The 27,498-nt window shown below is 39.8% G+C and overlaps 1 long non-coding RNA gene across 1 annotated transcript; it reads right to left on the bottom strand.

Moving 5' to 3' along the window:
- Positions 1-1,369: 1,369 nt before the first annotated feature.
- On the bottom strand, positions 1,370-19,766 carry LOC104109704 (uncharacterized). The gene is made up of 2 exons (XR_689293.4): positions 2,422-19,766; positions 1,370-1,911 (listed from the first exon to the last, which is right to left on the bottom strand). It is a non-coding gene; the product is annotated as an uncharacterized lncRNA (long non-coding RNA).
- Positions 19,767-27,498: the final 7,732 nt, after the last annotated feature.

Here is a 27,498-nt window from a genome sequence, read left to right as displayed (position 1 = left end):
TGAGGTAACGAGTACTTATGCGTTGTGGTTGAGTCAAAACATGCAGGTGAAATTTGTTTATTGTGAATAATTTCTTATTTAATTAAGATATTTCTGCTTAAGTTATTATTATTTATTTGATCATTTTTCATGAAATTATTGTTGAATAATTTGGAAGGTGAGGTCGATATTCTGGTATTGAATTGATTGATAAATATATATCCCCATATTTTAATACTCTTTCGAATTTATATTATTATTTTCATGGTAAGGAAGAGTGTAAAAGCAAGAAAGGTGATGTCGTGTAATTTCACATTATTATTTATTAAATTATGAAGTGAGGAAGAGAGTTAAAGCACGAAGGGTGATGCCGTGCCATTTCCAGAAGATAGTTAAAGCACGAAAGGGTGATGTCGTGCCATTTTCAGAAGAGAGTTAAAGAACGAAGGGTGATGTCGTGCCAATCTTATTATCTATTTATCAATTTATGGAAAGAATGAGAGTAAAAGTACGAAGGGTGGTGCTGTGACATTTTCATATTATCAGCTGATCATTTTATTGTTGATGAATTAATTGGCTGCTACGTGACACTTCTCCTGCTCAAATTTCTATTTCATTCCCATTCGCATGTTCCCTCCCAAATTTATAAAGTATTATTTATTGTGTTATTGTTGCTTTGTATTTGTATATACTCGTACAGGTTGTTTATGTACGTGTCTTGTCATAGTCTCGTCACTATTTCGTCGAGGTTAGGCTCGATAATTACAGAGTACATGGGGTCGGTTGTACTCATACTACACTCTGCACTTCTTGTGCAGATTTTGGAGTTGGTCCCAGTGGCGTACCATAGACCTGCTCGGATTCAGCCACCCAGAGGAGACTTGAGGCATAACTGCACACCATCCGCAGTTCTGAAGTCCCCTTCTATCTTATCTTAATTGTGTATTATCTTTCAAACAATTTGAATTTTATTCAGACCTTTATTTGTATTATTTTCGTAGCTCGTGCACTTGTGACACCAAATTCCGGGATGTATTTGGATGATTCAGTTGTTATTGTCTTCCGCACTTTATTTCAGTAATCGACTTCCGTTTAATTTGATTTGTTTAAAAATGGCTAAGATTATTTTAACGTTAGCTTTCCTAGCAAGTAAAATGTTAGGTGTCATCACGGTCCTGAAGGTGGAAATTTCGGGTCATGACACTTACTTAGGCCCAAAGATGGAACACCAGACCTTAAATCCTAGAATAGGTGTAATGACATAGTGTTCGCATGGTTGCTCAATTCACTAACAGTTGAAATTAGGTCAAGTGTAATTCATTCCAAATCTGTGAGGATTTTATGGAAACAGTTTGAGAACATGTATGGATAATCCAATCTAGCACAATCATTTGAATTGAAAAAATAATTGTTAAAAACTGTGCAAGGATCGAGTAACATTGCTAACATATTTTAACAAAATGAAAGCTATATGGGATGAGATAGAACTCATTGACTCTAGGCCAATATGCACGTGTGTGGACTGTAAGTGTAGTACAATTGAGAAGAATCATGAAATTGAAGAAAGACAAAAATTAGTTTAGTTTCTGATGGGATTAAACGAGACATACATTGGAATTAGAGGAAACATCATGATGATGCAACCTTCCCCAACCATTGACAGAGCATATTACTTACTATTACAAGAAGAACGACAGAGGAGTATACAAATTATAGCTCAATATCCTAGTGATTCTAGTTCATTTGTTGTGCCTGGGCAATATTTTGGTCAAGGCAGGCAGAAACCTAATCCTAATAGAGGGAATGGGGCTGTCCCTTACAAAAATAACTAGGAACAATGAAAGAATCTTTTTTGTAACTATTTCCAGAAGCTAGGTCATACTATTGAGAGATGTTTTAAGCTCCATGGGTATCCACAAAATGCTAAAAATACTGGTAATAGGCAGAACACGTATCACTCTTCAGCTCAAGAAAATGCAGTGTTTTTAGATGAGAATGTCAGGCAGATGCATACTAATAAAACTGAAGCTACAATTGGAGTTACTCAAGGTCAGCTTGCTCAATTAATGGAAATGCTTCAACAAGTTAAAGTTGGTCAACACACAACATCATCTTCTGAAACTCATGCCACTGCTAATTGTGCTGGTATATTTCTGTCTCATTCCAATTCTCTTCCTCAATCTACCAAAACTCACTTTTCGATTATCGACTCTAGCCATCTGAACATATGAGCTTTGATCTAACCATTATGAATAGTGTAAAACACTTGGCTAGGCCTATCAATGCGACCTTACCTAATTCTCAAAGGGTCAAGGTCACACATGCAGGACAAGTCATTGTTCATCCTTAATTGACTCTACAAATAGTCCTATTTGTACCAGATTTTAAGTACAACTTGATTTCTATACATAAACTTTGTAATTAATTTCAGTCCATTCTTACCTTCAGTGATTCTTCTTATTTCTTGCAGGGCCTTTCCTTAAGGAGGCCTCTGGTTCTTGGTGAAATCCAGGCTGGACTGTATCTTCTTCATTCTACTCATCATCCTGTTGCTTCCTCTGATTCCCTACAAATAGCTCAGAAAACTTTAGATTCTCAATTTTTTTCAAATAAAGTGTCTGCTAAGTCTCATACTTTACATTCAGTGTCTAATTCCATTATTTCTATGTCTAATTGTACTTATTCTTGCAGCGATTTATGGAACATTAGATTGGGGCATTTGCCTCAATCAAGAATGAAGTATATTCCTGGTTGTATGCAGCACAACTCTGGTATGAATGATTTTCCTTGTACTATATGTCCTTTGGCTAGACAACACAAATTGCCTTTTCCCATTAGTACCAGTTTCACCTCACATATTTTTGAATTGATTCATATAGATACATGGGGAACATATAAAGCAATACTCATGATGGCTTTAAGTACTTCCTCACTATAGTAGATGACTATAGTAGGGGTACTTGGACCTACATGTTTATTACTAAAAGCAATGCCTTTACTGTTTTGCAGTCTTTTATTTCTATGGTTGAAACACAGTTTTAACACCAAAATTAAAAAGATTAGGTCAGACAATGCCCTTGAACTGGGCAGTAATTCTACTACTGTTTACTTTATTTCTAAAGGCATCATTCACCAGACCTCATGTGTTGCCACCCTTCAACAAAATGGTATTGTAGAAAGGAAGCACAAATACCTCTTGGAAACATGTAGAGCCCTAATATTTCAGTCCAAAGTCCGTATTTGCTATTGGGTGAGTGCTTGTTGACTTCTACCTTCCTAATAAACAGGTTCCCTACCAAGATTCTTCAATACAAAACCCCTTTATGAGGTTCTTTTTTACAAACCTCCTCATTATACTTTCCTTAGAAGTTTTGGTTGCCTGATGGTAGGCTATAATTATGTATTTTGGCCATCAATTGCACTCTAATTTGCTGTACTTTACTAGTGTTTGAGCTTTAAATGGTATTATTTTGCACTGAGTGTGTGTTTTATGCTTTGTAGGAGCAATTTCGAGTTACGATGATGTTGTGGAGCGAATTCGAGCTATTTTGGATCTTTGAAGTATGAGTAAAAGCCCATGGATTACGTCGGGATCGTAATCGAGGATCAATGGACAATAATCCACTTAACGAAGAGAAACTGGAATTAAATAGCAGGAAGCCACCTAGGTGCGCGACCGCGCACTGGGCGCACTAGTGGAGCAGAACACTGTCCAAAGCGTGCGGCCATATGCACGATCACCTGCCCAAGTGCGAGGTCGCGCATGTCCAGTCCGGAAAACATTTCCAAGCCTATTTTGTAATTTTAGAGGCGACTCATCTTGACCTATATGAAGCCCAGCTTGTCTAAAAAGAGGGTATCTTAGATTTTTAGAACAACTTTTGGGAGAGAAGAAGGAAGGAAGCAACGAAAACGCAAAATACTTGATCAAATTCATTCAATACAGAAGTTTGTTTGAATTTGGAAATTGTAATGTCTTCTTGGTCTTCTAATACTCTTGCGATGAATACTTTCTCCATTATGGAGTAATCTTTCGTAGGGTTATTTACGGATGTTGTGATTTGACTATCGTTTTGGGTTTTACTCTATGTTAACTGCCCGAATTCATTAAATGGGTTATTAATTAAATAGCAAGGCTTATTGTGGGTTTACTTTAATCGAAGGAGAGGTTTTACTGATATTCGCATTGTTCCATATTGTTTGGGTTGATTTTACACCTCTTCTAGGTGATCGAAAGAGTTTAGAGAGTTATCAATTGACTCAGTTTAGAAGAATAATCGAGAGATGTTCGTCGAAAGATCATTCATTCACTATTTTGTGCATATGTTCATATGACCTGTTATTAGGTTGATCAAAGGAATCTCATTCATTCAGAATAAGAATTTGAATCCCTAAAGTAGCCTAATCATCTGCTGAAATCGAAGGAGTCAATAGAAGTTAAGAATGAACTTAACCCAGAGTTACCCGGAACATTAGTTGATCACATATCTTGTCACAATCCTTACTTCTCACCCTGATATTAAATCATTGCTACTAGTCATTAAAGTGTCATTAGTTTCTTACAATTGATAATCTTAGTTTTATTTGTACGATAATAACATCAATCAAAGGTTTATTATCCTGGATAGTATTGAGTTGAAGATTTATTATAACATTATTTAAACTAATCCTTGTGGAGACGATTTAATACAATACTATCTTTGACTAGCGAGCCTAAGTTTTATACACCGGTTTTGCGCTCATCAAATTTTGGCGTCGTTGCCGGGAATAGGCAATTAATAGTGTTTAAATTAATTTTCAGTGCTAATTCAGGAACAACTTTATTTTATTTTTATTTTTTTACGCTCTTCTCATCTGTGTGCAGGAAACATGTTAAGTTCAGTGGTATATGACTCGATCCTCTTCAAAGGATTTGGTGCCATACGACCCAGAGTTAGACAAGCACTTGAGGCAGTTGAGAAGAGAGAAATGATCGAGTGGATTGTTGTTAGGTCAGCCTTCAACTCAAAATACAATGGTGAACAACAAAGAAGTTGTGGACCTAGATACGAAAGAGGTAGCTCAGCAACAGGAAGCACGATTAGCAGCTGAAGCAGACGGTAGAATTGTAGATTAAATGGATGATGGGGGTCGAAGGTTCAATCCCAACCAAAACATGATCGAGGATGAATTTTAAAATGTAGTTCTGAGGCCTGGGAGATCGCTAGGAGATATTCTAAACCGGTGTACAACCAACAACAGTCTAGTTTGAGGACTCTACCAATCATTGCCAACAATTTTGAACTCAAACAGGGAGTCATCCAGACCATTAAGAACAATTGCATTTTCATACGCGTCCAGTCTAAACTCCAATGCATTCATCTGCGCCAACCTGTGTTCACCTACAAGACTAAGATCAAGATTAAGCATCTTCATTGCCCAATAAGCTTTATGTTCTATCTCAACGAGTAGGTGATATGATTTTCCATACACTAGTTTGAATGGTGAAGTCCCTATAGTTGTTTTGAACGCAGTTTTGTGCACCCATAGAGCTTCTTCCAACTTTGCCGAACAATCCTTAAGAGAAGCACTAACCATTTTTCCAAGAACACGGGAGTTTAGACTGGACGCGTATGAAAATGCACGGATTTTCAAGAAAAGACTAAAAGGAGGCATGATCGTCTCATTAAGCCAAATGAGTTTCATGAAGGGGACAAAGTCTTACTGTACAATAGTAAACTCAGACTATTCCCCAGAAAATTTAGGTCTAGATGGACCGGACCGTATGTGGTGAAACATGTATCACCATATGGGGCAATTGAGATCCAGAACCAAGATGGAACGGAAAGTTTCAAAGTGAATGGGCACAAACTAAAACCGTATATTGCTGGAGAATTTGCTCAGTAATCCCTGAGCATCAAAATCAGTTGAGGATACCTGGTTGAGTCACCTGGGGGGAACCTCACGCATTTGGTCGCCCAGCAGGCAATGTTATACGAAGTGGGACGTGTGCGGCCGCACATATTATGGGATGACCGCACACCTGGTCGCGCATTTTCACAAGTGTACTGCCTCAAGTGTGCGACCGCGCACCTACCGCGCTTTAGGTAAGTTTTTCCCTTTTGATTTTAATTTCGGACTTTCCCTTCTCAAAACCCCCCAATTCTAAAATTCCATCTTTCTCTCCCCTACACTAAACAACCCTAATTTGACCCCCCCTCCCCCCCCCCCCCGTCCTCTCTCACCCCCTCTCCGTAAGACAAACAACACTCTCTCATCTTCTCCCTTCACCCAACCTCACGCGTTTTCTCTCCCAAGTCCCTTCAGGTAAGTGAAATGCTTTCTCTCTCTTTTTTTTAGTTATTGTATTTGATTTTGCTTGTGTTGTAGAAGATTTTGTTTTTTGTTTTTTGTTTTATCTCTTTTTTTGCTCCTTTCTTGTGGGGTGGAAGACAAGTTCCAACATAGAGACTGACTATATAGTAGTTGGGTGTGACATTGGTGTATCTTTGGTTTATTTAGGGATGAAATTGAGTTGTGGGGGTTAGGAAGACCTGTGCTTGTTATGTGTTTGTGAAATTACCTTAATGAGATTATGTGTAATATTGTGACCAACTGTAAGGGTGAAGTCTGAGTATCCTCTCTTGGTTCCCCATGTGATTCATTAACTAATAGTTGGCGGTTTGTGCAGGTACTATGGCGCCATCCAAGAAACGAAAAACAACAGGTGCCTCCACAAGTGGTCAAGCGGGCACATCCCGATCACAAGCTTCGGCATCTGCTGGCCCGTATGATCAGAAAAAGTCTGTATCTTAGGAAGCCCAAGAACGAATCCAACACAAGGAGAGCAAAAAGCCCATACCGAAGAGGAGAATTGATATTGTGTCCCTCCAAAATGACTATCCCCGTGCATATCATGAATTGGTCAGGCGCGACTTGGGGATATTCTTTGAAGAACCTGACGAGGCGAACTTAATGGTTGTTCGGGAGTTTTATGCAAACTACCGGAAACATGACGCACATGTCTGCACAGTCAGTAAAAAGAGTGTGGACTTCTCCAAAGAGGCCATCCGAAGGACCTATCATTTGTCGGAATTCGAGGAAGATCCGGATACAGGTGACTACTACGCCACGCATAACAGAGAACCATATATGTGGCGCCTGTTCTTCGCAACCATTTGTGTACCTAGCAAAGAGGTAGTGTGGATAAAGGAGGGGCAAAATTTTCACTCGGCTTTGCTAACCTTTGAAGGGAAGTGATGGCTCTACATTATCAATAACCGCCTGCTGCCTTCAGGAAACACCACTGAGGTGAATGGTCCTAGGGCGGCTTTGATTTGGTGCTTTGTCAATGGCCACGATTTTAACTGTGGCTTGGATCCTTTAGGATGAGATGTTGATTCATTGTCCTGTGCAGTGGTATGGGTTCTTTTTCCCATCATTAGTCACTCGGTTATGTCGTGGGGCACGAGTACTGGAAAACAGGGACTTGGATAGAAAAGTAAAGCGCGAACATAAATTCTGGGCTGATAAAGTTATAATCGGGAAGAACCCTGCAGGGCCTGCTGAGGTGGATAGCGAGGAATCTGATGCGCCAGAAGAGGGCAATGAGGATGTCGTTGCTTCTCTACCACATGAGCCGGATGTTTGGGTAACTTCAGGTGGCAGTTGGGACATGGGAATGAGCGCTTTAGAGCAGGATATGGCGGGAAAGCGTACCTCTATCACTGATTTGGGTACTCGAATGGACGCCCTTGCTACACAGAATGCCAAATCCGAGAAGACGATCATGGCATGGCTACGTGCACTTGGCCGGGCTTGTCAGTTGGACCCCAGAACCATCTCCGATACGGATTGACTTGATCAGGGGAGTTTTCTTCATCTTTGCATTTTTCTTCGTGTGTCATAGGGACATGCCACCATTTAAAGTGTGGGGTGGGTATGTAAGGCCCCGTAAAATATTTCCTAAAATTCGGGGTTTCGTGATGTCGGGGTAGGCGTAGAGATTAATAATAGTAGATCAAGCCATGATCAGACGCCATGCCGCACACATAGTGGTGACTGTGCTGGAAATTATAATGAAATTATAGTTATAGTTGATGTCTCAAATGAGATGACCAAACCGATCGGGTCGTGATCGGACTCCATATAAGAATATGGTGGTATTGTGAATTATGGTATATCGGCTCTAAAGATCACCCAACCTAATAACATGGAAATTGACTTGAGAACCTATGTGATCCTTATTTGATGTTTTAGTATTGTTTGAAGCTCTTATTGAACTCATGACTGTTTCCCCCTTGTATTATTATTCATTCTATTGAGATGGTGTTTAGTTTTACATACTAGTACTATTCGACAGTACTAACGTCCCTTTTGCCGGGGGCGCTGCATCTTTAAATGAATGTAAGTGGTTCTGGTATTTTCGACAAGGATCTTAGGGGAGCTATCCAGATGCTGACACAGATAGTGGCTTCTCAGGCCCAAATATCAAATGTTGCACCCACTTCTTCTAGCCAACAAGGGGATTCTAGTGGTTCCAGAGTGAACAGGTTTCTTTAGTTGGATCCTCCGATGTTCAAGGGTGCTAATCCCAAGGAGGACCCATAGTACTTCATTGATGAGATGCATAAGACTCTCCGGGTTATGCACTCTACCGAGATGGGGGGAGTGAGGTTGGCCGCCTAGCGCCTGAAAGGGGTGGCCTATTCTTGGTTTGAGCTGTGTGAGGACTCTCGAGAGGAAGGGAGACCTCCAGCGAGGTGGAGTAAGTTTGCTGACGCTTTCATAGACCATTTCCTACCTGCCGAGACTAGGGCAGCCCGTGCCACAGAGTTTGAGAACCTTAAACAAGGTAGTAAAAGTGTATGGGAGTATTACATGGAGTTCGCGCGTCTGTATAAATATGACATTCTCATGTTGCCTACTATAGAGGCTAGAGTGCGCCGGTTTGTGCAAGGCCTTATCCCCTTGGTTATCAATGAGGCCGCCACAACTGCCTTGAATTATGATATAAACTATGGGAAGATGGTAGCATTTGCTCAAGCTATAGAGAACAATTGAAGAACAGAATGGAGCGACAGGGTAACAGCAAGGCCCGGTCTGCGAGAAACTTTGGGGAGTCATTTGGTGGGGGCAAGATCAACTTTTAGGGGAGGGTAATCAGGGCCATCCCAGTCATTTTCTCAGTCTTCAGCCAGTGCACCGCCAGCAGGGTCCAGTCAGAAGCAGGGAAGTCATTTCAGGCCCAATCAGGGCAGCAGAGGACCCTACCAGCAGAGCCAATCATGAGAGAGATTCCAGCAGCAGCGCAAGCCCCCATGCCCCAGGTGTGTGAAGATGTACTTGGGGATCTGCTACATGGACCTACCTATATGTCACGGGTGCAGATTGAGGGGTCATATTCAATGGGAGTGTCTTTCATCCCGCCAGGGTGCGGGCAGGGGCACAACACAGCCATCCAGTTCTGCAGCTGCTACATCTTCAACACCCCCTCTAGCTCGAGACACTCTAGCACCAGTAGGGCATGGTGCAGCTAGGGGTGGTGCGCAGGGTTCTGGAGGACTCAGCCGTTTCTATGCTATGAGTGGTCGCCAGAGTGCAGAGGCTTCTCCAGATGTTGTCACAGGTATATTGACTGTCCAATCTCATGATGTATATGCTCTTATTGATCCTGGTTCCACTTTGTCCTATGTTACCCCTTATGTTGCTATGGAATTTGGGATAGAAATGGAATAGCTTCCTGAGTCATTCTCTGTATCTACTCTAGTTGGCGAGTCTATTATGGGCACTTTAAATTTCTGGTAATGTCTTTTCAGGACCTGGTATGGGCACTTTGAATTTCTGGTAATGTCTTTTGGGCTAACAAATGCCCCAGCAGCTTTCATGGATCTTATGAATCGGGTTTCAAGACTTTTCTTGATTCCTTTGTGATAGCGTTCATTGACGATATTCTTGTATATTCACAAGGTCGAGAGGACCATGCTGATCATCTCGGGGGAGTTTTGCAGACTCTTCATCAGCACTAATTGTACGCGAAATTTTCAAAACGTGAATTTTGGCTCGAATCTGTCACATTCTTGGGTCATGTTGTCTCCAGAGAAGGAATTAAGGTTGATCTTCAAAAGATTGCAGCGGTGAAGAATTGGCCTACACCTGCAATACCAACCGAGATTCGCAGTTTCTTCGGCTTAGCAAGGTATTATAGGAAGTTTGTGAATGGGTTCTCTACTCTTGCCTCTCCGTTGACTAAATTGACTCATAAAGCGGTTAAGTTTCAATGGTCCGATGCTTGTGAAAGGAACTTCCAGGAGTTGAAATCAAGATTGACTACGGCGCTGGTGTTGACCCTGCCAGAGGGTACAGATGGGTTTGTGGTATATTGCGATGCTTCAAGGATGAGGCTTTGGTGTGTGCTAATGCAACACGGCAAGGTTATAGCTTATGCTTCTAGGCAACTCAAGAATCATGAAAAAGCTATCAAACACATGACTTAGAACTTGCGTCTGTGGTTTTTGCATTGAAGATTTGGCATTATTATTTGTATGGGGTCCATGTGGATGTATTCACGGACCACAAGAGTCTTCAATATATTTTCAAACAAAGCGAGCTGAATCTGAGGCAGAGAAGATGGCTTGAGTTACTCAAGGATTACGACATTGATATCCTATATCACCCGGGAAAAGCCAATATTGTAGCGGATGCTCTTAGCCGAAAAATCTATGGGTAGTTTGGCTCACTTGGAGGCATGTCAAAGGCAGTTGGCCAGGGAGATTCACCAGTTAGCTAGCTTGGGAATTCGTCTTGCTGGCTCTATTAAAGGAGGGGTAATTGTACAAAATAGGGCTGAATCATTGCTTGTCGTGGAAGTCAAAAAGAAGCAATACCACGATACATTGTTGGTACAACTGAAGGAGGGGATTCATAAACATAAAACTATGACCTTTACTCTTGGCATGGATGATGGTACACTAAGGTACCAAGGGTGACTATATGTTCCAAGTGTAGATGGTCTCCAGGAAAGAATCATGATCGAGGCTCACACTTCCAGGTATTCCGTGCACCCGGGCTCTATAAAGATGTATCATGATCTCAAAAAAGTCTATAGGTGGAATGACATGAAAATAAATGTGGAGGACTTTATGGCAAGGTGTCCGAATTGTCAGCAAGTAAAGGCCGAACACCAACGGCCTGGTGGATTGGCACAGAACATAGAAATTCCAATGTGGAAGTGAGAAATGATTAATATGGGTTTTGTGGTAGGACTACCACGTACTCCGTGCAAGCTTGACTCAATTTGGGTGATTGTGGACCGACTCACGAAATCAGCACACTTCTTGCCAGTTAAATCTACCGACATAGCGGAACAATATGCTTAGTTGTATATCAAGGAAATAGTCAGGTTGCATGGCACTCTAGTTTCTATAATCTCCGATCGAGGAGCTCAGTTCACGACAATATTTTGGAAGAAATTTCAGCAAGGTTTGGGTACTCAGGTGAATCTTAGTACAGCCTTCCATCCACAGACCGATGGGCATGCAGAGCGGACTATTCAAACAATTGAGGACATGTTGCGTGCTTGTGTTCTCGACTTCAAGGGTAGATGGGACGATCATTTTCCACTCATATAGTTTGCTTATAACAACAGCTTTCATGCTAGTATTCAGATGGAACAATTTGAGGCATTATATAGTAGGAGATGTAGATCTCCCATTGGGTGGTTCGAGATTGGGGAAGCTGAGTTGATAGGACCAGACCTCGTGCATCAGGCTATGAAAAAGTTTAAAATGCTTAAGAAGTAGTTGAAAACTGCTCAGAGTCATCAAAAATCCTATTCGGATGTTCGTCGTATAGACTTAGAGTTCAAAGAAGATGATTGGGTATTCTTGAAGGTTTCCTCCATGAAGGGTATAACGCGGTTTGGAAGGAAAGGTAAATTGAGTCTGAGGTATGTCGGGCAGTACAAAATCATTCAGAGGATTGGTCAGGTGGCGTACAAGCTTGAGCTACCAACCGAGATGTCATTAGTGCACCCGGTGTTCCATGTGTCTATATTGAAGAAGGTAGTTGGAGATCCGTCAGCTATTGTGCCGGTTTAGACCATTGAAGTTAATGAAGAACTATCGTATGAAGAAATTCCCATTTCTATTATTAATCAGCAAGTCCGAAGGTTGAGAAATAAAGAGATTGCATCCGTGAAAGTGCTATGCCAAAACCAGCAGGTTGAAGAGGCTACTTGGGAAGCCGAGGAAGAAATGAAGAAAAAGTATCCTTATTTGTTTGAATAGCCATGTATTTATAAAGTCGTAATTTATGAAAATTCTAAGAGTTACTTTCCATGAATTATGGATTATTTGTACAGTTGATATTAAGGATGTTCCTTTCCTGTTAATATATTGCTTGTGAGGCCACAGTTGTCGTTGATATGTTTTAAGGATGTGTTTCTGGGCTCTCTGACAGGTGGATAGGCCTAGTTACAAGGAAAACTCTGGTGAAATATTTGTAAATTTAGGGAGTTAGCCAAATTTGGGATTATTGGTCTGTGGTGTAAAAACTGAGTTGCATAAGATGCTAATAGTGAACCTTGACCCTCACTCGAGGACGAATGATCTTAAGTGGGGGAGGATGTAAGGCCCCGTGAAATTTTTCCTAAAAATCGGGGTTCCGTGATGCCAGACGTTTTGGATTCAACAGTGAGCTGGGGAGTTGAAGGAAAATATTTTGCAGAAATAGGTATTTCTGCGGCCCATTATGCGGCCACATAATCACTCTGCAGGCCGCCCGTAGAGTGAAGCAACTACTTGGGCCATTTTGATGTCAATTTCGCAGCCAACTATGCGACCGCATAACCATTTCGCGGGCCGCACTTTTGTCGCACAATCAGCCTTAGGATTTTTGCGAAGGGAGGTTCAGCGGTACATTATGTGACCGTAGAATAGGTCTGCGGGCCGCATAACTACCGCAGACCCAGACAGATATTTTCTAGTTTTTGGCACCAAATTGTGCGGCCGATATGCAGATAGCATATCCATTCTGTGGTCGCATATGCAACAGCATACCCTGTTCCGGAGCTTCATTTTGGGGGGTTTTAAACCTGGCCCTATTTCGTTAAAACATATGCCATAGTCCATTTTGAGTATATTTCTGATATTTTTAGAGTGGGGAAGTAACCTTCAACCTAATATCCAACAATTCTTGCTCAATCCTTGAAGATTATCAAGAAAGTCTTCACCCTAAAGGTAAGAATCTATGTCCTAGCTCTCAATTTCGAAAATTTACAAACAAAATGGGATAATTTGAAAGACAATTCTTGGGTATGGGAGTTGTTATCTTGCATGCATGTGTTATCAAATAATGTAGGAAGGTTGTGGGTTAAAAATGGTAGAGAATGGGTTGAGGAGTGATGGAATCTTTCGTAAAAGGGCCTTAAAATATTAATGCACGCCTAGGGTTTGATAATGTGCTCAAATGAGCTAGATTCATGACCATCTTCCTAATTTTGGTCCAACTTGTTATATTTCTAAAATAGATCGAAGTGCTAAGAATTCTGGAACGTTTTAAAGTCTAAAGGAAGATCAATTGAGGTATGTTGGTTAAACCCCCTTCTTCTTAGAATCGAATCACACGGTGTTCATGTAATTAGTGTAAGTCCCAAATTGATCATTATAGAATTGGCTATTCCTAATGTGTTTGTGTTGAAGGAAGTATGTTCAATATTTATTCTAAATGCTTCATCATGTCATCTTTCCATTTGAGGATGTGTTCAAAATATGGAATATTATGCCAACTTGTATGAAAAGCCTTTAGGTGCCTAAGATTCCCAAATTGCTCATATGTGAATTTAATGTCTTGAATGGGAAGTCTTTTTGTTGTTGATAATGATAATGATGTTTGAATGTGGAAAGGGGAACTGGAATTATGAAATACAGCCAAGTTCCAAGAATGACTTTATAATTGTGGTCACTAGTGCCAATGAATTGATAGGGTGTGAAAGAAGTATGATGTGAGAAGATTGACTGAAAATGGTAATGTCTCGGGTGAGACGGCCTAGCCGATCGGGTCGTGATCGGACTCCGTATAAGAATATGGTGGTATTGTGAATTATGGTATATTGGCTCTAAAGATCACCCAACCTAATAACATGGAAATTGACTTGAGAACCTATGTGATCCTTATTTGATGTTTTAGTATTGTTTGAAGCTCTTATTGAACTCATGACTGTTTCCCCCTTGTATTATTATTCATTCTACTGAGATGGTGTTTAGTTTTACATACTAGTACTATTCGACAGTAGTAACGTCCCTTTTGCTGGGGGAGCTGCATCTTTAAATAGATGCAGGTGATTCCATAGCAGGCAGTGTTGATCAGCGATAGTGGTACATCCTCTTCCCAACAGACTTGGTAGCCCCACTTTATCCCGGTCATGTATTGTATCTTTTCTTCATATTATAATCATGTTTTGAGATATAGCCGGGGTTTTGTTGCCGGCACTATTATAACTCTTTTATATATCTCTTAGAGGCTCCGTAGACACTATGTGGGTTGTACATGGGTGCTAGAAAAGTCAAACAGATTATGTTGTATCTTGAATCTTAAAAATGATGTAACTAATGAGACGATTCAGTATTGTATATATGATCTTCCTACTGTCTAATTAATGTAATCATGTCTTCTCTTGATCATGGTTGAGTTGGGTAGAAAGTATCTAACAGGCCTGCCCGACCGGGTTTACTCGGTTGAGCGCCGGTCGCACCCCCGAGTTTGGAGGCGTGACAGGGGAATATTTGTATGTTGTATATATATGAGTTTTGTTTTGGTAGTTGTAGTTTGTTTTGGTTAGTTGTATATACATGTATGTTGTATATACATGAGTTTTGTTTTGGTAGTTGTAATTTGTTTTGGTTAGTTGCAGTAGTTAGAAAAAGAAAAGAAAAAAATACCTAAATATCCCGACGATTGATATCATTCGACGGGTTTCTTGAGGGAATAAATACGAAATAAAAAGACAAAAAGATTTTCTCCTTTTAGTTAGTGTATTAATTCCCCCTTTGTTTTTTTTGTGCCGCAGTTCTTTTCCAAGGGTTTTGATTGATCCAGGTGTAGTTAGTTTTTTTCTGTTAGGAGTAGGTACCCTTAGCTCTGGTTTAAATGGAAGCAATATCTCTGGACTCTATTATGCCTTGAGAATAGTGAGTGCTCTAGTTGTGACGCTTAAGCTCAGTTTTTGACTCTTGTAGAAGTACCTTAAATTGTATGTTCTTGACTTTGCTTAACTGCTTTGATTGGAGTGTCTTGATGAGTCCGATACTAAGTGAGTATGTGCCATGTGTGGGTGAGGTTTTGTATTATTCTGTGTATTGCATTCGATGTGTAGAACTTGTCATGTGTGTTTGCAAAGCGAAATAGTAGTTAATTCAGTCTTGGAAGTGAGATAGGCATTTCTTTGTCGAACCAGTTATATACCTTATCCACCTAATTTTTATGTATCTTAGTTAACCCCTTTGAGCCTATAATCTTGTTTCTTTGGCAACCAAATTTCGAGCCTTACTCATTTGCATGAATTTGAACCGTTTACTTCCCATTAACACTTGAAATTGTCGTGAACTTTCTAGAAGTTGAAGTGTGGGGTGGTTGGTTTAAATTTAGAGTGAAACTAATGAAATAAGGATACAGGTGCACTAGTTTGAAAAAGTAAGAGCCACTTAAATTAAAGAAAAAAAAAAGAAAAAAAAAGTGAATTGTTGTGCAAAATATTCTTTGATAGTGGTGACCCTTGATGTAAGTGTGCTTAAAGAAGTAGGGGTTAAAATATATATTGATGTGAAGGTGGAGTATGGTTTGACATAAGTATGGGGTCTTGAATGGTTAAGTATATGTATTAAAAGTGCTTAGGGAGGTGTAGTCACTCTCATATCCAAATGTATTCTACCCGTCCCGCAGCCTACATTACAACCAATTAAAGTCCTAATTGATCATTAACTGAATGAACTCAATTAGTAGAGTAGTACACTACGGGCAAGCCTATGGTACGTCTTTTGTGGCATATGAATGTTATTTCTGAGAGTAATTGAATTTTTTCTATCTTGAGTTCCTAATTGTTCTTAATGTCTTTTCTGTGTGGAATTACTCTCTATGGTTGTGTGAGGACACTGGATTCACGAAGAAAAGGTAAAGCTTGACCTCTATGTTAGAGTAAGTGAGCGGGTTATAGATAATGCTTGGTACTTTTGAGTCAAATCTTGAGGTTAAGATGTTACGATATTGTACCTAATCTGTTTGAGTGATGTTGAAAGTATTCTAGGTGAAGTGTAATTTGATTGCTAGAGGGCGAGCAATGGTTTAAGTATGGGTTATTGACGGTAGGCTATAATTGCGTATTTTGGCCATTAATTGCTCTCTAATTCACTGCACTTTACTAGTGTTTGAGCTTTAAATGGTATTATTTTGCACTAAGTGTGTGTTTTATGCTTTGTAGGAGTGATTCCGAGTTACGATGAAGTTGTGGAGCGAATTCGAACTATTCTGGAACTTTGAAGTCTGAGTAAAATCCCATGGATTAAGCTGGGATCGTAATCGAGGATCAACGGACAATAATGCACTTAACGAAGAGAAACGAAGAATGGAGCAGGAAGACACCCAGGTGCGCGACCGTGCACTGGGCACACACTGGGCGCGCTAGTAGAGCAGAACACTGTCCAAAGTGAGCGGCCATATGCGCGATCACCTGCCCAGGTGCGCGGCTGCGCACGTCCAGTCCGGAAAACTTTTCCAAGCCTATTTTTGTAATTTTGGAGGAGACTCCTCTTGACCTATATAAAGCCCATCTCGTCTAGAAAGAGGGTATCTTGGATTTTTTGAACAACCTTTGGGAGAGAAGAAGGAAGCAACGCAAAACGCAAAATACTTGATCCAATTCATTCAATACGGAAGTTTGTTTGAATTTGGGAATTATATTGTCTTCTTGTTCTTCTAATACTCTTGCGATGAATACTTTCTCCATTGTGGAGTAATCTTACTTAGTCTTATTGACGGATGTTGTGATTTAACTATCGTTTTGGGTTTTACTCTATGTTAACTGCCCGAATTCATTGAATGAGTTATTAATTGAATTGCAAGGCTTATTGTGATTTTACTTTAATCGAAAGAGAAGTGTTTCTAATATTCGCATTGTGCCATATTGTTTGGGTTGATTTTACGCCTCTTCTAGGTAGTCGAAAGAGCTTAGAGAGTTATCAATTAACCCAGTTTAGAAAAATAATCGAGAGATGTTCTTCGAAAGATCATTCATTCACTATTTTGTGCATATGTTCATATGACCTGTTATTATCTGTTGAAATAGAAGGAGTCAATAGAAGTTAAGAATGAACTTAACCTAGAGTTACCCGGAATAATAGTTGATGAAATATCTTGTCACAACCCTTACTTCTTACCTTGATATTCAATCGTTGCTACTAGTCATTAAAGTGTCATTAGTTTTTTACAATAGATAATCTTAGTTTTATTTGTATGATAATAACATCAATCAAAATTTTATTATCCTAGATAGTGTTGAGATGAAGATTTATTAAAATATTATTTAAACCAATCCCTGTGGAGATGATTTAATACTATACTATCTTTGACTAGCGAGCCTAAGTTTTATACACCGGTTTTGCGCTCGTCATTGCTTATGCTTTGCTTCTACTTTATCTCAACATTGAGGAAAGCTTGATCATATGGCTGATGCTTGCATATATTTGGGATATCTTTATGGAAAAAAAGGTTATAAACTTTTAAACATCCAGACTCGCAAACTATTTTTCTCCAGGAATGTTATTTTCCATGAGACAATTTGTCCCTTTTCCATTTTACAAGATGTGCATCCACCTCTATTTCCGGCACCTATTTCTTCTCCTGGTTCTATTCTTTTGTCTATTCCTAATGCTTATATTCCTCCTCCTATCCCTTGTCCCCCATCTCATGCTAGTTCTCTTGTTTCTCCTCCTTTCCCTGTCACTTCTGCTACTTTTCCTTCTCACATTCCCTAGTTGTCTCCTCACTCTTCTCACACTCCTGTTCCTAGTTCCCAATCCTCTATTAATTCTTCTCCTCCTACTTTCAAACTCCCCTGTGCAGGTCTTCTAGGGATCATAAAACCCCTGTCTATTTGGCTGATTATGTTTGTGGGGCTATTCATCTCACTAATGTGTCCACCTCTTGTTTTCTTTCTCTAGTTACTCCGCTACATTTTTCTTTTGCTACCTTATCTTCTTCTAATCAGAAATTAATGAGTTCTTTACCTCAATTCGTGAGCCTACTTCCTACTCTGAGGCAGTCTTACACCCTGGTTGGCAAGAAGCTATGGATAAGGAAATTGATGCTCTGTTGGCTAATGAGACTTGGGAAGTTATTCCCTTGCCTATTGGAAGGAAGGTTATTCCTTGTAAGTGGGTCTATAAAGTCAAGTTAAATTCTGATAGAAGTATAGAGAGGTTGAAAGCCAGGCTCATTATTAGAGATGATACCCAGCGAGAAGGTATTGATTTTACGAAGACTTTCTCTCATGTGGTCAAGATGACCACAATTAGGTGCATTTTAGCTCTGGCTATTAAGAAGGGTTGGGGTTTATATTAATAAGATGTTAACAATACGTTCTTACATGGGGATTTGCATGAGGAGGTCTATATGAGGTTTCCTGCAGGTATTTCTCCTCTTGCTCCTAATTTGGTTTGTCTTCTAAAGAAATCTCTATATGGTCTTCGTCAAGCTTCGAGGCAATGGTATTCTCGCCTTACAGTTTCTCTTAATTTCAAAGGGTTTACTCATTCGTTGAATGATTTTTCTCTTTTTTATAAGAAATCTGGGGATTCAAAGGACTTGGGGCACTTATCTTATTTTCTGGGGATGGAAGTTCTTCGTGAAGCTTCTGGGCTCATCTTGAGTCAGCGTAAGTTTTCTCTTGAGCTGCTTTCTGAATTTGACTGCCTTGGTATCTCTCCAACTTCTTCTCCCCTGGATCTTTCCATTAAGTTGCATGCTGATGTTGGTACTTCTCTTTCTGATCCTACTGTGTATCGTCATCTTTTATGAAAATTGAATTTATTGACACAAACATGCCTAAATTTGCGCTTCACCATCCAGCACTTGAGTCAATTCATGCAAGCTCCGTATGACTCCCATTTGTCTGTTGCTATGCATTGCCTCCGCTATTTCCTCCTTGATCCGGGCATGGTTTTTTTCATGTCTGATGTCCCTTCTTTTGATTTGATGGTTTTTTGTGACTCTGATTGGGGGTCTTGCTCGAATTCTCTTCGTTCTATCAGTGATTTCTTCATCTTCCTTGGTGGTTGTCCTGTTTCCAAGAAACAACCATCTTTTTCGCTTTCCTCCGCCGAAGCTAAATATAGATCCACGAGTTGAGTGGTGGCTGAGCTTACTTGGCTTGTTCATCTCCTTGATGACCTCTCAATCCCACTAACTTTTCCAGTTCCTCTCTACTCTGATAGTTAGACTGCGATTCATATCGCCAAAAAACCCGTCTTTCATGAACGCACGAAGTATGTGGAGCTTGATTGCCACTTCGTGCGTCAACAGCTTCACTCTAGATTGATTTCTCTCTTCTTTGTCCCTTCGTACTCATAGCTTGCTGGCATCTTCACTAAACGCCTATCTAGTCCACTCCATCGCTCCTTGCTAGGCAAGCTGGGGGTTCAGTCTTCACCCTCCACCTTGAGGAGGGGTGTTGGCGATGAAGACTCTAAAGTTGTCGATTGAACCCTCAACATTCCCACAGACCTAGTTTGACGGGTAGGGTTTTCTCTCAAACTCTCATTTGGGATTTTGCATTAATGAAATAATCACAAGGCCAGGCGTGTAGCTGATAAGTGGAACACATGGATTAACACGTGGCAACATCATAGGCGTTTGTCTCATTCAATCTCTACCGTCCAATACAGTTGTATTCCACCAGTCATGTAGATAGCTTAATTGTAATATTTTGTCACGTGTAATAAGTTAGTTGGGGTGGTTACACTTTGATAGTAGTTAGCTAGTCAAGACATTATGTATATGCATACGGTAGCTTGTACAGTAGAAGGTTAAGAAGAAATAACGGTTTACATTTTCTACATCTCAAAATATCTGGAAGCTTCCAATGAATTTTCACAATTGGCCGAATTTTGTTAGTAGTTAAATTTTTGAAATAAAAGTGAGACACGATAAAAACTCAATCCCACTAATGATCCATTTTATTTTTATTAAGATTAAGATACATATAGAGAGACTCTTAATATAAACACTAAATAATTAAAACTGTTTATTTTCTCAACATCTGAATATACAACTTATTCTTATTTAAAAACTAATAAATACTAAATTTAAGGAAATAATAAAATCTTATATCAACAAAATATTAGAGAAATTTTAATTTATATGGTGTTTCAAAAACTGTTTGTTGAGTAAGCACACACTAAACACTAGTGACGGTAAAATTGGTGGCGATGTTCATCAATTTTAACGATGGTAAAGTCATGGCTGGTGGTGATTTTGATTGGTAATGGTGGAAGTAGTTTCTCATTGTAGTTGGTGGTGTCCAATGATAGTTGTGGCGGTTGGAGCTGGTAGTGCAGGTGATTGATAGCGATGGTTGACGATGACGGTTATGGACCTTAGGTTGATAATAGCGATTGTGTTGTTATGATAGTTAGAATAGTGTTAAAAAGTTACCTTCACAAGAATCTTTAAGTGAACGTCGACTTAGTGTTTTTAAAATTGTGTACAAAATTTGAATTATTCGAACCTATTAAGAAAAAAATAAAGAAATCGTTATAAAAAGATATCACGACCCGAAATTCCAATCACGGGGTTATGATGGCGCCTAACATCCGCTTGTTAGGAAAGCCAACATTAGCTCAACAGTTATTCAATATAACACTTTAGAAAGCAAATTATTAAGAAATAAGATTGAAATGCCTTGAAATACATAATGAAATCCGTAAACACGCAGTCTAGTCTAATCCCAAAAATTGGTATAACAAATGCATGAGCTACTAAAAGTATTACAAACCGGGCCTGAAATAAAAAAATATTTGTCCACATCAAAATAAATAATAAATAGATAGTAAGAGGACTTCAGAGTCTGCGAACATTGTGCAGCTCTACCTTAAGTCTCCTAAAACACCATTGGGACCAACATCGGGATCTGCACAAGAAGTGCAGAAGGGTAGTATGAGTACAATCGATCTCATATACTCCGTAAGTACCGAGCCTAACTTCAACGACGTAGTGACGAGACTATGACAAGGCACTCACTATAAATTTGTACGCGTATAAATAGAAAATAGTAACAGAATAGAGAAACATCAATTGACATGAAAATCGGAATAAGAAATACACAACAGAGAGCCCCAGAATATCATCAATGCTCAGTTTCACAATTGTGATGACCCAAAAGGTCATCTTATATTTTAGAACTCGAATCTGCGCTCTTAAGCCTTAAAAATTTTATTTTTACCTTCATCGATTTGCGTGTGCAGTCCGAGCAGATTTTTGGAAAGTTTTTATGTTGAAAACTAATGAAAATAAGAATTTTTGCCTTAAAAGTTGATTTTAGTTGACTTCGGTCAATATTTTTGGTAAACGGGCCCGGTTCCGTGCTTTGATGGTCCCGGTAGGTCCATATTGAATTATGGGACCTGGGCATATGTCCGGAATCAAATTCGGAAGTCCCTAGCTTGAGTTATGAATTTTTGATGAAAATTAAAAGTTTGAAAATTATTTTTTTAAAGAATTGATTGATATTTGGCATTGTTAGTATCGGGTCCGTATTTTGGTTCCGGAGCCCTGTACAGGTTCGTTATGATATTTAAGACCTATCTGTAAAATTTAGTGAGAAACGGAGTTGATTTGACGTGATTCGGACATCCAGTTGAGAAAATAGAAATTTTAAAGTGTTATTGAGAATTTGATTTGATTTGGTGCTAAATTCATAGTTCTAGGGTTATTTTGGCGATTTGATAGCGCGAGCAGGTCCGTATGATGATTTTAGACTTATGTGCATGTTTGGTTTGGAGCCCCGAGGGCTCGGGTGAGTTTCGGATAGGCTACGGAGTGATTTGCAAGAGTCATTTTCTTCCCCAAAGTGTTGGTAAGTGATTCTAAACCATTTTCTTTCAATTACCCATTACATTTTATGAATTATCAACCTAAAATCTAAAGTTTTTATGGTAGAATTAGGGGTTATGGTAGAAACTAGGGATTTCGGAAATTTGAGGATTTAGACCCCAATTTGAGATCGGATTCCAAAACTAATTACATATTCGGGCTCGAGGGTGAATGGGTAAAAGAATTTTGGTCTGAACCTCAGGTTTTGACCAAGCGGGCCCGAGGTCGATTTTTCGACTTTTTGGAAGGAAATTTGGGGAATTTAATTTATGAAATATAATTGATTCCTTTAGCAATATTTGATATTATTGAGTCATTTTTGAATAGATACGAATTATTTGGAGTTGAATTCCAAAGGAAAAACAGTGATTGAGAATTAAGTGGCTTTCGGAGTGAAGTAAGTGTTGTGTCTAACTTTGGCTTGAGGGAATAGGTATTGTGTGAGTATTTGCTATGTGTTTTGTTGTTGAATACGATGTATAGTTGAGGTGACGAGCATCTATACGTTGTGGTCGAGTCATAGCATGCGAGTGAAATTCCATTTCTTGCAAATTTGTAGTCTTAAATCATGTTATCCATGCTTATTATTGTTGTTGAAATGTTGAAAGACTTGTATCCTGTTCTACCAAGATCAATAAAATTGTTAATATTGATTCGAGGTTGAGATGTTAAATTGTGAAAGTAATCATTCATGAAATATTAATTTCTTGTGAAATTTCTCTCTATCCGTTATTATTGATTCTATGAATTATGAGGAAGAGTGTAAAGCACGAAAGATGATGTCGTGCATGATTTATTTATATTGTGAGGAAGAGTGTAACGCACGAAGGATGATGCCGTGCATAATTTATTTATATTACGAGGAAGAGTGTAAAGCACGAAGGGTGATGTCGTACATTATTTATTTATATTATGAGGAAGAGTGTAAAGCACGAAGGGTGATGCCGTGCATGAATTATTTATATTGTGAGGAAGAGAGTAAAAGCACGAAGGGTGATGCCGTGTAGTCTTATTTGTTATTTGGTGAGGTTGAGAGTAAAAGCACGAAGGGTGATGCCGTACAGTTTTCCTTGGGGTTTTAATTACTCAATTCGTTTAAGGATTTCTGGTTTAATTCTGTCTTTTCATTATTCACTCTTTATGTTGTATTCCCCCATTGTATGTTCCCTTCTCATTATTTCTACGTTATTTCTTTATTTACTGTTATTGCCACTAGTATGATTATACTGTTCAGGTTATATGTGGGTGTTTTGTCCTAGCCTCGTCACAACTTCGCCGAGGTTAGGCTCGACACTTACCAGTACATGGGGTCGGTTGTACTGATGTTGCACTCTGCACTTTCTGTGCAGACTTTGATACCGGTTCGGGTTGATCGCGATTTTGCTATTAGTCCGTTATTCGGAGACTCAAGGTAGATCTGTCGGCGTTCACAGACCGTTGTTCATGATTTACTGATCATCGTTGCCTTCAGTACCTGTTCAAACAAAAAGATCTTAATTTGAGGCAGAGAAGATGGTTGGAGTTGTTGAAAGACTATGATATCACCATTTTGTATCACCCCGGAAAGGTCAATGTGGTGGCCGATGCTTTGAGTAGAAAGGCTGTGAGTATGGGCATTCTTGCGTATATTCCGGTTGATGAGAGGCCATTAGTTGCATATGTTCAGACTTTGGCTAACCAATTCGTGAGGTTAGATGTTTCAGAACCTAGTCGAGTTTTAGCCTGCATAGTCGCTCGGTCTTCTTTATATGAGTGCATCAGAGAGAGGCAGTATGATGATCCTCGTTTACTTGTCCTTAAGGACACGGTGCGGCACGGTAATGCCAAACAGGTTGCTGTGGGGGAAGATGGAGTTCTGCGAATGCAGAGTCGTATTTGTGTGCCTAATGTGGATGGGCTTCGTGAATTAATTCTTGAAGAGGCACACAGTTCCAGGTATTCTATTCATCCAGGTATCGCCAAAATGTATCAATATTTGCGGCAACATTATTGGTGAAGGAGAATAAAAAAGGATATAGTTGCATATGTAGCTCGGTGTCTAAATTGTCAGCAAGTTAAGTACGAGCATTAGAGACCTGGTAGGTTGCTTCAGAAGTTAGAAATTCCTGAATGGAAATGAGAGCGTATCACTATGTATTTTGTTATTGGGCTCCCACGGACAGGTTGACCAAATCAGCACATTTCATTCCAGTGACAATGACCTATTCTTCAGAGAGGCTAGTTGAAATTTACATTCGTGAGATTGTCCGCCTTCACGGGGTGCCCGTGCCTATTATTTCAGATCGAGGTACGCAGTTTACCTCACATTTCTGGAGGGTTGTACAGCGTGAGTTAGGCATGCGGGTGGAGTTGAGTACAACATTCTATCCTTAGATGGACGTGCAGTCCGAGCATACTATTTAGATCTTGGAGTATATGCCCCGCGCCTGTGTTATTGACTTTGGAGGTTCTTGGGATCAGTTCTTGCCGTTAGCGGAGTTTGCCTACAATAACAGCTATGGAAGGCGATGCCGTCTGCCAATTGGCTGGTTTGAATCGGCAGAGGCTCGGTTATTGGGTACCGATTTGGTATAAGATGCCTTGGATAAGGTCAAGATTATTCAGGATCGACTTCGCACAGCTCAGTCTAGGCAAAAACGTTATGCCTACCATAAAGTTCGTGTTATTGCATTCATGGTTGGAGAAAAAATATTGCTTCGGGTATCGCCCATGAAGGGTGTTATGAGATTTGGGAAGAAGGGCAAGTTGAGCCCTAGGTATATCGGGTCATTTGAGATCCTCGAGAGAGTGGGGGAGGTAGCTGATAGACATGCGTTGCCTCCAGGGTTATCCTTAGTTCATCCGGTATTCCATGTGTCGATGCTCCAAAAATATCATGGTGACCCGTCCCACGTGTTAGATTTCAGCTCTGTCCAGTTGGACAAGGATTTGACTTACGAGGAGGAGCCAGTGGCAATTCTAGCCCGGCAAGTTTGCCAGCTGAGATCAAAGAGTTACCCTTCAGTATGAGTGCAGTGGAGAGGTCAGCCTATTGAGGCAACTACTTGGGAGTCCGAGTCCGATATGCGAAGTAGATATCCCCACCTTTTCACCAGCCCAGGCACTTTTCTATGTCCGTTCGAGGACGAACGGTTGTTTTAGAGGTGAAGAATGTGATGACCCAAAAGGTCATCTTATATTTTAGAACTCAAATCTGTGCTCTTAAGCCTTAAAATCTCATTTTTACCCTCATCGATTTACGTGCGCAGTCCCGGCAGGTTTCCGAAAAGCTTTTACGTTGAAAACTAATGAAAATAAGAATGTTTGCCTTAAAAGTTGATTTTAGTTGACTTCGATCAACATTTTTGGTAAACAGGCCCGGATCTATGCTTTGACGGTCCCGGTAGGTCCGTATCAAATTATGGGACCTGGGCGTATGTCCGGAATCGAATCCGGAAGTCCCTAGCTTGAGTTATGAATTTTTGATGAAAATTAAAAGTTTGAAAATTATTTGTTTTTAAGAATTGTTTGATATTTGGCATTGTTAGTATCGGGTCTGTATTTTGGTTCCGGAGTCCGGTACAGGTTCGTTATGATATTTAAGACCTGTATGTGAAATTTTATGAGAAACGGAGTTGATTTGACGTGATTCGGACGTCCAGTTGAGAAAATAGAAATTTTAAAGTGTTCTTGAGAATTTTATTTGATTTGGTGCTAAATTCGTAGTTCTATGTGTTATTTTGGCAATTTGATCACACGAGCAGGTCCGTATGATGTTTTTAGACTTATGTACATGTTTGGTTTGGAGCCCCGAGGGCTCAGGTGAGTTTCGGATAGGCTACGGGGTGATTTGCACTTAGAAAATCTGAGATTTTTGCTGCATCAGCTATTCTGGTGTGCCCTTCTTCGCGTTCACGTAGGTAGTGTCGCGAACACGAAAGGTAAAATGGGGCCGGAGAATTTTCTTTTTCGCGAACGCAAAGGACTGGTCACGAACGCAAAGCATTGAGGATGGTACCCTTCGCGAACATGATATGTCTCACGCGAACGCGATAGTTTAAGGGACCTGGGGGAGGGGGGTCATGTTCTTCTACGCGAACGCATCCACGGGGTTGCGATCGCGAAGGCTTGGGGGAGCTGCCTTACGCGAACGCGTAGAAAGACTCGCGAACGTGAAGGCCCTAGGCCGCTGTGCATCGCGAACGCGACAGGCCTCTCGCGAACACGATGAAGGCCTATCCAGTGATTTAAAACAGACTCCAAACACGGGTTTAAGCTATTTCTTTAACATTTTTCAAGAACCAAACGGGTAGAGGCGATTTCAAGAGTCATTTCTTCCCCAAAGTGTTGGTAAGTGATTCTAAACTATTTTCTTTCAATTACCCATTACATTTTATGAATTATCAACCTAAAATCTAGAGTTTTCATGGTAGAATTAGGGGTTAGGGTAGAAACTAGGAATTTCAGAAATTTGAGGATTTAGACCCCAATTTGAGGTCGGATTCCAAAACTAATTATATATTCGGGCTCGGGAGTGAATGGGTAAAAGGATTTTGGTCCGAACCTCCAGTTTTGACCAAGGGGACTGGGGTCGATTTTTCGACTTTTTGGAGGAAAATTTAGGGAATTTAATTTATGAAATATAATTGATTCCTTTAGCAATATTTGATATTATTGAGTCATTTTTGAATAGATACGAGTGATTTGGAGGTGAATTCCAAAGGAAAAGCTATGATTGAGAATTAAGTGGTATTCAGAGCGAGGTAAGTGTTATGACTAACTTTGGCTTGAGGAAATAGGTATTGTGTGAGTATTTGCTACGTGTTTTGTTGTTGAATACGATGTATAGTTGAGGTGACGAGCATCTATACGTTGTGGTCGAGTCATAGCATGTGAGTGAAATTCTATTTCTTGCAAATTTGTAGTCTTAAATCTTATTATCCATGCTTATTATTGTTGTTGAAATGTTGGGAGACTTGTATCCGGTTCCACCAAGGTCGATAAAATTGTTAATATTGATTCGAGGTTGAGATGTTAAATTGTGAAAGTAATCATTGATGAAATATTGATTCCTTGTGAAATTTCTCTCTATCCGTTGTTATTGATTCTATGAATTGTGAGAAAGAGTGTAAAGCACGAAGGATGATGCCGTGCATGATTTATTTATATTGTGAGGAGAAGTGTAAAGCACGAAGGGTGATGCCGTGCATAATTTATTTATATTTTGAGAAAGAGTGTAAAGCACGAAGGGTGATGCCGTACATGATTTATTTATATTGTGAGGAAGAGTGTAAAGCACGAAGGGTGATGCCGTGTATGAATTATTTATATTGTGAGGAAGAGAGTAAAAGCATGAAGGATGATGCTGTGCAGTCTTATTTTTTATTTGGTGAGGTTGAGAGTAAAAGCACGAAGGGTGAT

This window comes from Nicotiana tomentosiformis, chromosome 3, assembly GCF_000390325.3.
Source record: "Nicotiana tomentosiformis chromosome 3, ASM39032v3, whole genome shotgun sequence".
Taxonomy (NCBI): domain Eukaryota; kingdom Viridiplantae; phylum Streptophyta; class Magnoliopsida; order Solanales; family Solanaceae; genus Nicotiana; species Nicotiana tomentosiformis.
Note: the sequence above shows the minus strand (reverse complement) of the source record. Positions and strands in the feature narration are given on the sequence as shown.